Source organism: Triticum dicoccoides, chromosome 3B (genome assembly GCF_002162155.2).
Source record: "Triticum dicoccoides isolate Atlit2015 ecotype Zavitan chromosome 3B, WEW_v2.0, whole genome shotgun sequence".
In the NCBI taxonomy this organism is placed as follows: Eukaryota; Viridiplantae; Streptophyta; class Magnoliopsida; order Poales; family Poaceae; genus Triticum; species Triticum dicoccoides.
The window spans coordinates 233,677,339-233,689,958 of NC_041385.1; positions in this window are offsets into that span (position 1 = coordinate 233,677,339).

Sequence of the window (12,620 nt, forward strand, 5' to 3'; positions counted from 1 at the left end):
CGCCAGAGACATAGAGACTGGAACGAAACTCCTCGAAGGTGGAAGTAGGTAGTCCCTTAGTCATCGCATCAGCGAACTGTTGTGCGGTCGGAACATGAAGAACCCGAATGCGTCCAAGGGCTACCTGTTCGCGCACAAAGTGGATGTCCAGCTCGATGTGCTTCATCCGGCGATGATGAACGGGGTTGGCGGAAAGATACACCGCGGAGACGTTGTCACAGTAGACAACCACGACCTGTGAGATGCCGTGATGCAACTCCTGAAGTAGTTGTCGAAGCCAGGTGCACTCGGTGACTGCATTAGCCACTGCTCAGTACTCGGCCTCCGCACTAGAGCGCGACACTGTAGGTTGTCGCTTGGATGACCACGAGACGAGGAAGGGACCGAGGTAGACGCGGTAGCCGGAAGTGGAGAGACATGTGTCGAGGCAGCCATCCCAATCAACATCAGAATAGGCCACCATATCCATAGAAGTGGACGCCGTGAGGGTGAGTCCGAGGGACATTGTGCCACGGATATAGCGGAGAATCCGTTTCACGAGCGTCCAATGAGAGTCATGAAGGGCATGCATATGGAGACACACCTATTGGGCAACAAACTGCAAGTCTGCTCGGGTGAGCATCAGATACTAGAGAGCACCAACAATAGGCCGGTAGAATGGAGCATCCAACGCTGGTAAAACCTCGAGAGTAGAAACATTGGCCTTCGTGTCAACAGGGGTAGTGACAGGATGATAGTTGAGCATGCCGGCACGCTCAAGTAGCTCATGCGCATACTTCTGCTGATGAAGAAAGAAGCCGTCGGGTTGCCGAGCAACCTCAATGCCAAGGAAGTAATGGACAGCACCTAGATCCTTGATGTCAAACTCATCACGTAGCCGGAGGGTAATCTGCTGAAGAAGAGTTGCTGAGGAGGCCGTCAGGATGATGTCATCGACATAGAGCAGCAAGTAAGTAGTCATGTCGCCATGGTGATAGACAAACAATGAAGCATACGAGCGAGTGACACGGAAGCCCAGTGTCTGAAGAAAACCGGCGATACGTTGGTACCAGGCACGAGGAGCTTGCTTGAGGCCATAGAGAGACCGAGACAACAAGCACACATGGCCAGGATGAGTGGCGTCGACGAAACCAGTGGGTTGCTCACAGTAAACCCGCTCCGCAAGGTGACCATGGGGGAAAGCGTTGGAGACGTCCATCTGATGAACCAGCCATCCACGAGAGACCGCCAGTTGGAGAACAGTGCAGATCATGCCCGGTTTGACAACCGGTACAAATGTCTCGGTGAAGTCAACACCAGCACGCTGCCGAAAACCACGGACCACCCATCGAGCCTTATAGTACTCAAGAGTGCCATCCGAGCGGGTCTTATGACGAAACCCACTTGCCACTGTCACTGATGACATTAGCGTGAGGAGGCTAGGGAACCAGTGTCCAAGTATGGTTCCATGTAGAGCATTGAACTCTTCCTGCATCGCAGGAAGCCAGTGAGGATCACGTAGGGCTACTTTGGCGGATGCGGGAATAGGTGACGGCTCAGCGGTGGAGGCAGCGAGGAGGTACTCGTCGCTGGAGTACCGCAGGCTCAGACGGTGGACGCCGGCCCTGGCCCGTGTGAGAGGGCAAGACGGCAACTCCGGGACTGCGACGGGCATAGGTGGTGAAGATGAGCCAGCTGCGGGGGAGGAGGCCACACCAGAGGCCGAGGAGGCGGCGCCGGCCCTGCCCGAGGTGGCGCTCGAGGGGGCAGCCACGCCTGAGGCCGAAGCAGCCGGCGACGAGGCGGCCGACGCCTGGCGTAGTCGACGAGGAGGGCGTGGGGGACTCCGAGGGCGTCAAGGGGGCACGACCTGAGGCAGGAGGCACAGCTCGTCTCACGGCACGAGGAGTGCCAAATCCTGGGGGCGGTCCGAGGACCGAGTGGGGCCGTCCACCAAACGGGGTCGCCGGTGGCGACAAGACGGCAGAGAGTACCTCTGAAATGGAAACACCTTCTCATCAAAGTAAACGTGTCATGAGATGAAGACACAATGTGAGAAGGGATCGTAGCAGCGGTATCCTTTGGTGTTAGGTGAGTAGCCGAGGAAGATGCATGCAACGGAGCAAGGTGCATGCTTATGAGGCGCGATAGCGGCAATCCTAGGGTAGGAGAGACAACCGAAATGCGAAGCTCATCATAAGAAGGTGGTGCACCGAAGAGAATATGATGGGGTGCAAAGTTCCCGTGAGTACGACATGGGCGAAGGTTAATGAGGAGTGATGCAGTGGCGAGGGCGTCAGGCCAAAAGCGCTGAGGCACATTGGCATGAAAGAGAAGCATACGAACGCAATCATTAAGAGTGTGAAGAACGCGTTCAGCGCGACCGTTCTGTTGCGAAGTGTACGGGCAAGTGAGATGAAAAGTTGTGCCATGTGTGGTGAGGAGAGTGCGAATAGCTATGTTGTCGAATTCCTTCCCATTATCTGTTTATAATGCGAGGATGGGACACCCAAGCTGTGTGAAAACATAGGAAGCAATCTTGGCGGGACGATGCTCCAATTGCTCCTCAAGAGAGAGTTGAGGAGCGGTAACTTGATCATCATGAGCGTCGTCTTGAGCTTGTTCTTGATCTTGAGCTTGTTCTTGATCTTGAACTTGCTCGGTAGCAAGAACTTACCTTGGGCATCAATTGGTGGATCACCACCATCTTGAGGTTGATCTTGCCCTTGATCTTGTTCATTTGGTTGAGGGCCTTCACTTTGTTCTTCAGAAGCGTGTGGGTCTTGGGTTGGTGATGGTTCCACTTGAGTAGAACATTGTCCTTCTCATTCGGCCACAAGGGGTTCCTCAATGGGTAGGATATGGCCAACACCCATTCTTCTTATGGCTTGGGGAGGAATTTCATCACCTACATCACAGTACCACTTTGCTCCTCTTGGGAGCCGTTATTCTCATCAAACTCCACGTTACACGTTTCCTCAATGAGTCCTGCGGACTTGTTGAGGACACGGTAAGCATGAGAGTTTGTAGCATAACTAACAAATATGCCCTCATGAGCTCTAGCCTCAAATTTAGACAAACGAACACCTTTCTTGAGAATGAAACACTTACAACCGAACACCCGGAAGTACTTGAGGTTGGGCTTGTTGCTGTTAAGTATCTCATATGGAGTCTTGTTCAAGCCTTTGCAGAGATAGAGCTGACTGGATGCATGACAAGCAGTGTTGATGGCTTCGGCCCAAAAGTTGTACGAAGACTTGAACTCCGCCATCATGGTCCTTGCCGCATCCATCAATGTTCGGTTCTTCCTCTCTGCTACACCATTTTGTTGAGAGGTGTAAGGTGTGGAATATTGATGCTTGATCCCCTCATCACTAAGAAACTCATCCAAGGTGTAGTTCTTGAACTCGGTGCCATTGTCACTTCTTATCATCAAAATCTTTGTATTGTGTTGATGTTGAGCTTCATTTGCAAAGTCGATCACGATTTGTTGGGTCTCACTCTTCCTCTTGAATAAATACACCCATGTGTATCTTGAATAATCATCCACAATCACCAAGCAATACTTTCTACCCCCAAGACTATCAAAGTATGGAGGCCCAAAGAGATCCATGTGAAGGAGCCCCAAAGGCCTCGTCGAGTAGATGACAGTCGTGGGAGGGTGAGCCTTCTCATGTAGCTTTCCTTTGATACAAGCACTACAAGCACAATCTTTGGCAGAACTAACATTTGTTAGTCCATGGACATGGTCCTCCTTGAGAAGACTTTGCAAAGATATCATATTGACGTGGGCTAAACGGCGATGCCAAAGCCATGCCACGTCAACTTTAGCCATTAGGCATGTCGCGGTCTTAGTGGGTCGCTCCGAAAAGTTAATCACATAAAGACCATTCTCGACATGCCCAACAAAGGCTACTTTAAGAGTCTTGCTCCACAAGAGGGCCAAGAAATCAATATCAAAGAAAGTGGCAAAGCCCATGAGTGCAAGTTGACAAACGGAAAGTAAGTTGTATGCAAGGGACTCAACAAGCATGACTTTCTCGATCGTGAGATCATGAGAAATGACAACCTTGCCAAGACCCAATACCTTATAAGATGAGGCACCACCCCATTCGACATTGGTGGGCATAGATGAAACCTTGTGCACGTCCACCACCAAGTCCTTGCTTCCGGTCATATGATTTGTGGCTCCACTATCGAGCAACCATGATCCCCCACCGGAAGAAAACACCTACAAGAGATCAATCCTTCGTTTTAGGTACCCATTTTGTAATGGGTCCTTTGATGTTAGCAACAAGGGTCTTAGGAACCCAAATAGACCATTCAATGCACTCATAAGAAGAACCAACAAATTTGGCATAAACATGCCCATCACTAGCACGACATAACACATAAGAATGGTTAAAGTCGTCAGCTTTGTTGGAAGGAGTGGCATTGCCCTTCTTGACACCACCACCCTTCGCATTGTTCTTCTTCTCCTTAGGAGTAACCTCTCCCTCCTTCACAAACGTTTACTTGAGAAGAGGAGGTAGTTTGGTCTTGTCATTCTTCTTCTTCTTCCTGGACTTGGGTGCGAACCCAATCCCCTCCTTGCCCACAACTTCCTTTTGATTGCTCAAAATGTCCTTGAGGTTCTTCTCACATTGAATGCAAGACACAAGGCCTTTCTAAAGTTGCTCCTTCAACTTGGCATTCCCTTCCACAAGATGCACATGCTCACAACATGGGTTAGTAGCATTTGCAGAAATGTGGCTTTCTCCTTGGTTAGCTTCACTTGGAGTTGATCATGAGACTCTTTGAGGCTAGCATGAGCACTCTTCAAGGCCTTGTGAGCCTTGTCAAGTAGATCAAACTCCTCCTTGAGTCTAGCATGGTCGATCCCAAGTTCGGCCTTCTCGGAATTGAGCACACGAGAGACAACAAGAGCATGATCAATATCTTTATTTAATTTATCATGATCATCATTGTGTGACTCCTCAAGAGCCAAACGATGACCACACTCTTTATCAAGCGCATTAGAGAGATCCAATATCTCATCGGCTTTGTCATGACTATGCCCTTCCATCTTAGAGATGGTCTCTTCATGAGCCTCGATCATGTCATTGGCTTCACCAAGTTGTTCCAAGAGAGCAATAAAGTGCTTCTTGGTTTTATCTTTGAGCTTACTTATGAAAGACTCAAATTCATTCTCCTCCTCCTTCGCCCCCTCACTTTTGTCAATGCAATCCACCAAGGAAGGATTAGTAGTGATGGTAGACTTGATGTTGGGGGTTACCTTGTTGGTGGCTTTAGCCACGAGGCACTTGGCGGTGATGTTCTCGTTGGGTGAATCAAAGAGGACCCGTGGAGTTGTTGCAATGACAAAGCAGGCCATGACAACCATCTCACCATCTTCATCATCATCATCATCCTCATTGTACTCTTCTTGTGCCACCAACCCCTTGGGAGGAGTCTTCTTGGTGAAGTTTGTTCTTGTTGGGGAAAGACTTGGCCTTGTCTTTTCGGATAAGCTTGCCACCACTGTCTTCCCTCTTCTCGTAAGGGCAATCCGCAACAAAGTGACTCACATTGCCACAATTATAGCACTTCCTCACACATTGCTTGCCCTTGGCGCCACTTGAGTTGTTCTTGTTGAAGTTGGGCCTTGAGTTCTTCTTGTTGCCCCAAAATTGCCATGAAGCAAGAGCCATGTGCTCATGATAGGCATATTTGGTGTCTTCGGGGCAACTCTCCTCTTCTTCCTATTCATCCTCTTCTTCCACACTAGCCTTGGCCTTCAAAGCAAGGTTGGGCTTCTTTGATCGTTGAGCAGGCAACATCGCATTGTCAGCGGTCTTGTCCAAGATCCTCATTGCAACAAACTCATCCAACACTTCACTTGAGGACAAGGCGTAAGTCTGACTGTCGGTGTCAAAACCGGCGGATCTCGGGTAGGGGGTCCCGAACTGTGCGTCTAGGCGGATGGTAACAGGAGACGAGGGACACGATGTTTTTACCCAGGTTCGGGCCCTCTTGATGGAGGTAAAACCCTACGTCCTGCTTGATTAATATTGATGATATGGGTAGTACAAGAGTGGATCTACCACGAGATCAAGGAGGCTAAAACCCTAGAAGCTAGCCTATGGTATGATTGTTGTAATGTATGTTGTCCTACGGACTAAAGCCCTCCAGTTTATATAGACACCGGAGGAGGCTAGGGTTACACAGAGTCGGTTACAATGGTAGGAAATCTACATATCCGTATTGCCAAGCTTGCCTTCCACGCCAAGGAAAGTCCCATCCGGACACGGGACGGAGTCTTCAATCTTGTATCTTCGTAGTCTTGGAGTCCGGCGGATAATCATAGTCCGGCTGTCCGGACACCCCCTAGTCCAGGACTCCCTCAGTAGCCCCTGAACCAGGCTTCAATGACGATTAGTCCGGCGCGCATAATGTTCGGCATTGCAAGGCGGGTTCCTCCCTTGAATAATCCAGAGAAGATCATGAACACCAGGATAGTGTCCGGCTCTGCAAAATAAATTCCACATTCCACCGTAGAGAGAATAAAATATACACTAGCTCAATCTGCTGACGTATTATGCAGCGTGATACCATGCCACTGCCAAGCCACTGTTTGAATCGTCTTTTACTATACCACCTTAGCACGTTTAGCGAAGCGGTTTCCTTGGCACGTCTTGTCGAAGCAGAGATCGTGTTCCCCTTATTCCGGGATTCTCATCAATACGTGCGTGGGTAACCCAACCGTTCTCGTCGCCACGCCTCCTCTATCGAAGGTGAATCCCAAACGGTCACGGAGACGGCCCTTGGTATTTTTTCCTCTTTATAAGAGGACCAAGGCTTGTCCTTGTTCTTCAATCTCGCATCGAATCTCCTCCTCGCTCCCAGTTCCAACACCCAGAGCCTCAGATTCGAGTGCTTCGGATCCTCAACCATGTCCGGCTCCGACCTCCAGGGCCGGTGGATGCCCACCTCCGTCACGGAGGAGGACATATTGAAGTTACGTGAGGCCAAGTACCTGGCCTATGAGGTTTCGCACAGGTTGCCCGCCCAAGGGCAGGCCGTGCCTACCCCCGAGCCTGGTGAGTTCGTCGTCTTCGTATCCCACCTCCGTTGGGGCTTAGGCTTCCCGACGGACCCCTTTGTGAGAGGGCTCATGTTCTACTATGGGCTGGACTTTCACGACTTGGCTCTGGAGTCCATCCTCCACATCTCCGCATTCATTATCGTCTGCGAAGCCTTCCTCCGCGTCACTCCCCACTTCGGCCTGTGGCTGAAGACCTTCAAGGTGGAGCCGAAGATGATCGGGGGGCGTCAAGCGGAGTGCGGCAGGGCGGCCATAAGCAAAAAGGCCGATGCCCCGTGGCCCGAGGGTTCCTTCCAAGAGGAACTCGGGCTGTGGCAACAGGAGTGGTTCTATATCACCGCTCCGAAGGGCAGCAGGCAAAAGCCGCCGCCCTCATTCCGCCCGGGGCCTCCACGCCAGCTGATGTCGTGGGTCAACCAAGGGCTCAATTGGGGGCCGTCCGAAGACGTGCCCTCACTGCAGGGCCGGATTCGAGACCTCCAATCGAGGGAGATCGACCTGATTGTGGTGATGCAGGTTATGCTAATCAGGCATCTTTTGCCCTGCAAACGCCGTCCTCTCCGTCTATGGGAGTTCAACCCGGAGGGACCTCGGATTCTCCCACACTTTATGGGTGCGACACCCGTGTAGATGTACAAGTTGTTCTTCGGACCGCAGGTGGCGTGTCCGGAATTAGCCGAGGACGCAGGCCTAAGCCGCAATCGCCCGGATACTCAGGTAAATATCTCAGAGTCCAGACATTCTGTTTATACGCCTTTTTAGAGTTCGCCTCCTGACCCATCACTCTTCACAGGAATGGGTGGCGCGATCACGGCTGATAAGGTGTCCGGCCCCCCTCCCAGAGACCGCACTGGAGCCCGTGCTGGTCAGAATGTTGGAGGTCGCGCCCACAGAAGGGGGTGAAGGGGAAAATAGAGGAGCTAATATTTTGCCCAAAGGGGCATCGGAGGGGGGAGTCAAGAACCCCTCCCTCTAGGGGGAGAAGAGGACCGCCTCCGAAGATCCGGAGGCCAAAGCCCCTAAGCGTGGGAAGAGATCTTCACCGGGGGGTCTGGCGTCCGGAGAGAATCCGGACGCACAATCATCGCCAAAGGATCAGCCCTCCAGCGAGCCATGAGTATGAAAAAGGGAATTAATTAGTAAGGAAATACCTTCATTTTGTGCTTCTGTGGGTAACCGAAATATTTATATTGCAGTTCGGATCTGCAGCCTTCTCAGATGAGTTCATCTTCGGGAGACCTTCTTCCGGAGATGATGGAGAGTGAAACGCCTCCGTTTGCAGCGCCGTCAGATAAGGCGGGCGAGCCTGAAGTATCGTCACGGAGGGTATCCCCAAGTCCGGAGGGGCCAGAGAGTTCGGCACCCACTAGTATCCGGTCGGGAGAACTAAAGAATCTGCTTGAGAGGGCGTCCATTTCAGAAGATCACCGTGCGTTGATGCGTATGGTGATTGGAAGGATTTCGTCCGCCGAGAGCGGATTGCGCAATGCCGCCATGAGTTTGCTGGTGGGATTTGAGGTATGCGAGAATGACGCACCCTTTTGTCTTTTAACAGCTTTGCACATGAAAATGCGCCCTGTATAGATAGTAGCCCCTGGGACTCGGTAGGCTGTCGGGAACGACAGCGTGCCGAGGATCGAAATCGCAAGTAATGAATGTCGCCGTTCCTATGCAGGTGGCGGATAGTCCGAGGGATAGCCGGACTAATGAGTTTGCCGAGTTAAGTCAGCAACTTGACATGGCGGATGCGGACATCGCACTTGTCAACAGGCGACTTGACGAGTCGCAAGGTAAATGAGTTCTCCGTAGTCGCTTTATTTAAGGGGGTCGAAGCCCTCCTCTGATAAATTTTACGCTGTTGTGCAGACGGTGCTGCTGCTGTGGAGAGCCTTCGGGCCGACCTTGCTCAAGCTAAGGAGCAAGCCCGAAGGACTGACGCGGCTGCCTCGAGGGCGGCCGAGGAGTTGAAAGCCGAGAGGGCTGCGCACTGCCGAAGCAGGGCAGAGGTGGCCGAATTGGCCATGAAAGTAAAGGATGCTGCCGACCGCAATGAGGCTCTTGAAAAGGAGCGCTTATCGGAGTGGGAAGACCTGAAGAAGGCCACCGCCGAAGCCAAGGATGCCCGCTCTGCAATGCGGGCTATGAAGGAGGAACTGCGCCAGGCCGGAGATATCGTGGCTGGCAAGCCTTTTCTGCTGCGTTGCCGGTTTATGGATGGGAAGTATGCTCAATTTGAGCAGCTGTGGAGTCCAGAGGATCCGTATATGGACTTAGCTGCAAGTGCGGCTGATGCCGTTGAGCACTTCCGGAGCCAAGAGGATCACAAGACGGAAGAGCTATACTGGTCTCAATTCCATAGTCTGGACCGCTCACTTCCGTTGACAGACCGGTTGGCCGAATGGGCCGAGCTAAATAGATTGTCCGGACTTGCCATGACTGACATCGTGGCCCATGTCTGGCCAGAGAGGCCCAAGGCGACTAGCTACTTCGGCTTACTGCAGCAATTCCTTGGAGCGGTGCCGCACATAAAGGAGATGAAGCGGTCAGCCTGCATCGAGGGCGCGCGGATGGCTCTTGCCCATGTGAAGGCGCATTGTCCGGAGATGGATGCCACCGCTGTTGCCGCCCAGGGGTCGGATGAAAGCCGGCTCCCCGCCGAGCATTATTTCGGGGAAGTTATGTGTGGCGCTCATGTAATAGAGTCGCAGTGCTCGAAAAATGTCACGTTCAAATGAACGCATTAGCTTGTAAAATGATGATTATGCTATAATTGCTTTTTATACTTGTGCATCCCAAGTAGTAAAACTTCTCCTGTGCGGCCGTTTACGTATACATTTGTATAACTTGAAAGATTGCAGTCTTCGGCTTCAGCCCCCACGCACAGGGTGCAGGGGTGTTCGCAAAAATAACGCGTTTCCACACTTAATCCGACATCTCGGTCCTGTTTAAGGAGAAGGTAGCGTAGCGAACGAGGCAATCCGGACTATAATGCTTTATCACTTTCACTTAGCCAGTGGAGCTCGAGGGTGGGGCTACGATATAGCCCCTGGTGGCACCGCACTACTCCGAATTCAGAGCGCGTATGTGCCTGACCGGGAAACGGTCCTTCGTCAAAGCGGGGAATTCTAAACATTCCGGTAGTCGATCGAGTGGTTGACCAGTCTCTCGCTGTATCATGACAGTCAGTTTTCGGCTTTCTCTACTGAGGTGCTCGCCCAGCCGAACTGGGGCACAATCGCAGTAGTTCTCCTGGTGCCGCGTTAGCCGGTGATACGGAACGTAAGGCAGCAAAATACAGGAGCCGGGCAAACCCAACATTTGACCAAAGACATGATTCGGAGCTGATGCATATAATGCCTAACTCGAGACGCCGAACACTCCCTAAGGTGTTCGGTCTTTATAATAATGGGCAGAGATGCCCTAAGCCCCTAGTGTCCAGGTATGGGTATGGTCTTCTGACGCGGCCGATGCCAAAACGTCAGGCTCCGCTTTGGCTATAGGAAGAAACCAAGGGAGAATAGCAACAAGAGACAGTAAAAAAAGGTTTACGCAGGGTCTTAATCTGAAAAGAATCCTCACAACGGGTCCCTACTGCACGTCTGCGCCTGTGTCTCCGTTGTGCCGTTTATCCTGGACGGGTATGCACGTTGTTCATCTGTAGAAAGAGGGGAACGTTTAGTTTGAAAATAAACGTGCGAAAAATATGTGTAAAAGAAGAAATATAAATAATTAAAGCGGGGTTTTGTATGAACCCGCGGCTGTTTGTGCGCGCAGCCCCCTGTGAAGAGGTATGCGGCTAGGGAGCCCCTAGCCTGCTGAAGCCGGATTCGTCTATCCGAGTCCGGGGTCTTTAAGTGACGCTCGCACTGAAATGACGCCACGCGGACCGGGCATCTTGAGTGTAAGAGACGCGTAATGCGGTATGGCGTTGAAGCGGACAAAAGCCTTTCGTCCCAAGAGTGCTTGATATTCACTTTCAAATGGGACGATGTGAAAAATTATTTTTTTCGCGTCGAAAATTGTTCGGCGATCCGAACACGACTTCTAGTAATATAGAGCCTGTGCACTTGGCGTAAGGGCCTGGCGTCACTCCTTTGAGGGAAGTGCGGCTGTGTCGGATTTTGGCAGGGTCTACCCCCATCCTTCGGATTGTGTTTGAATACAGCAGGTTTAAGTCGCTGCCTCCGTCCATTAGGACGTTAGTAAATTGTAATCCGTCTATTATGGGATTCAATATCAGGGGAGTCCGTCCCGCGTTTCGAACGCTTCTGGAATAGTCCAGGTGGTCGAAAGTGATTGGCTTTGATATCCAATCTCTATGGTTTGCTGGGTTGGACCGCGCGAAGCTCTTTTTAGAAAGTGCCGCACTGTTTTTCCGTATTATCACATGAAGTGAGTTTACTGTTTTGACCCCTTGTGGGAAAGTCTTTTGTTTTCCGGTGCTCTGCTGGTGGGGTTTATCTTCTTCGCTTGACGCGTCGAGCCCCTTGTGTTCGGCATTTAGTCGGCCGGACTTTTAAAAACCCAACAATCCCTGTGGGTGTGATTTGCAGGCCTTCCGGGGGTACTGTGGATTTGACATATCCGACCCAAAATCTTGTTTAAGTTGGACAATTCGTCGCTGTCATCCTTAAGAGGCTGTGTTTTGTTGTTGGGCCGCGAGCTTTTGAATCCGGCGTTGACTGCCTTGCTCTTTGGGCTTTTCTCTTTATTCCGGCACTGCTCTTTTCTGCGCCGTGATTTTCCGTTGCCATCTCTTATCTCGGATGTACTTGGGTCGCTGGTGCTGCATCTTGCTAGCCAGCTATCTTCTCCCGCACAGAAGCGGGTCATGAGGCTTGTTAGTGCGGACATTGTCCTCGGTTTCTCTTGACCGAGGTGCCTGGCAAGCCATTCGTCTCAAACATTATGCTTGAAAGCTGCTAAGGCTTCGACGTCCGGACAGTCGACTATTTGGTTCTTTTTGGTAAGGAACCTGTTCCAGAATTTCCGCGCTGACTCTCCGGGCTGTTGAGTTATATGACTTAGATCATCTGCATCCGGAGGGCGGACGTAAGTTCCTTGAAAATTCGCTCTAAACGCATCCTCGAGCTCTTCCCAACTTCCAATAGTGTTTTCTGGGAAGCTTTTAAGCCAATGACGGGCCGACCCTTTGAGCTTGAGGGGTAGGTATTTTATGGCGTGGAGATCGTCTCCTCTGGCCATGTGTATGCGCAGTATATAATCTTCTATCCAGACTCCAGGGTCTGTTGTTCCATCGTAGGCCTCTATGTTTATGGGTTTAAATCCTGCTGGGAATTCATGGTCTAGCACCTCATTGGTGAAACATAGTGGGTGTGCGGCGCCCCTGTATTTGTGTGTGCCGCTATCATCGGACACTTGACGTGTTGCCTTGCTTCTTGGGGTCTTCTTCTTTGGCCCGTAGATTGACCTGGCTGGTTTATGTGTGGCGCCGCTGTCAGAATTTGGCCTATCATCTGGCCGTCTATCCAACCAGGCAGCCTCTTTATTTTTGGACGGCGGAGGCTCTATGGCCTCCTCGTCGAATTCTGGTAGC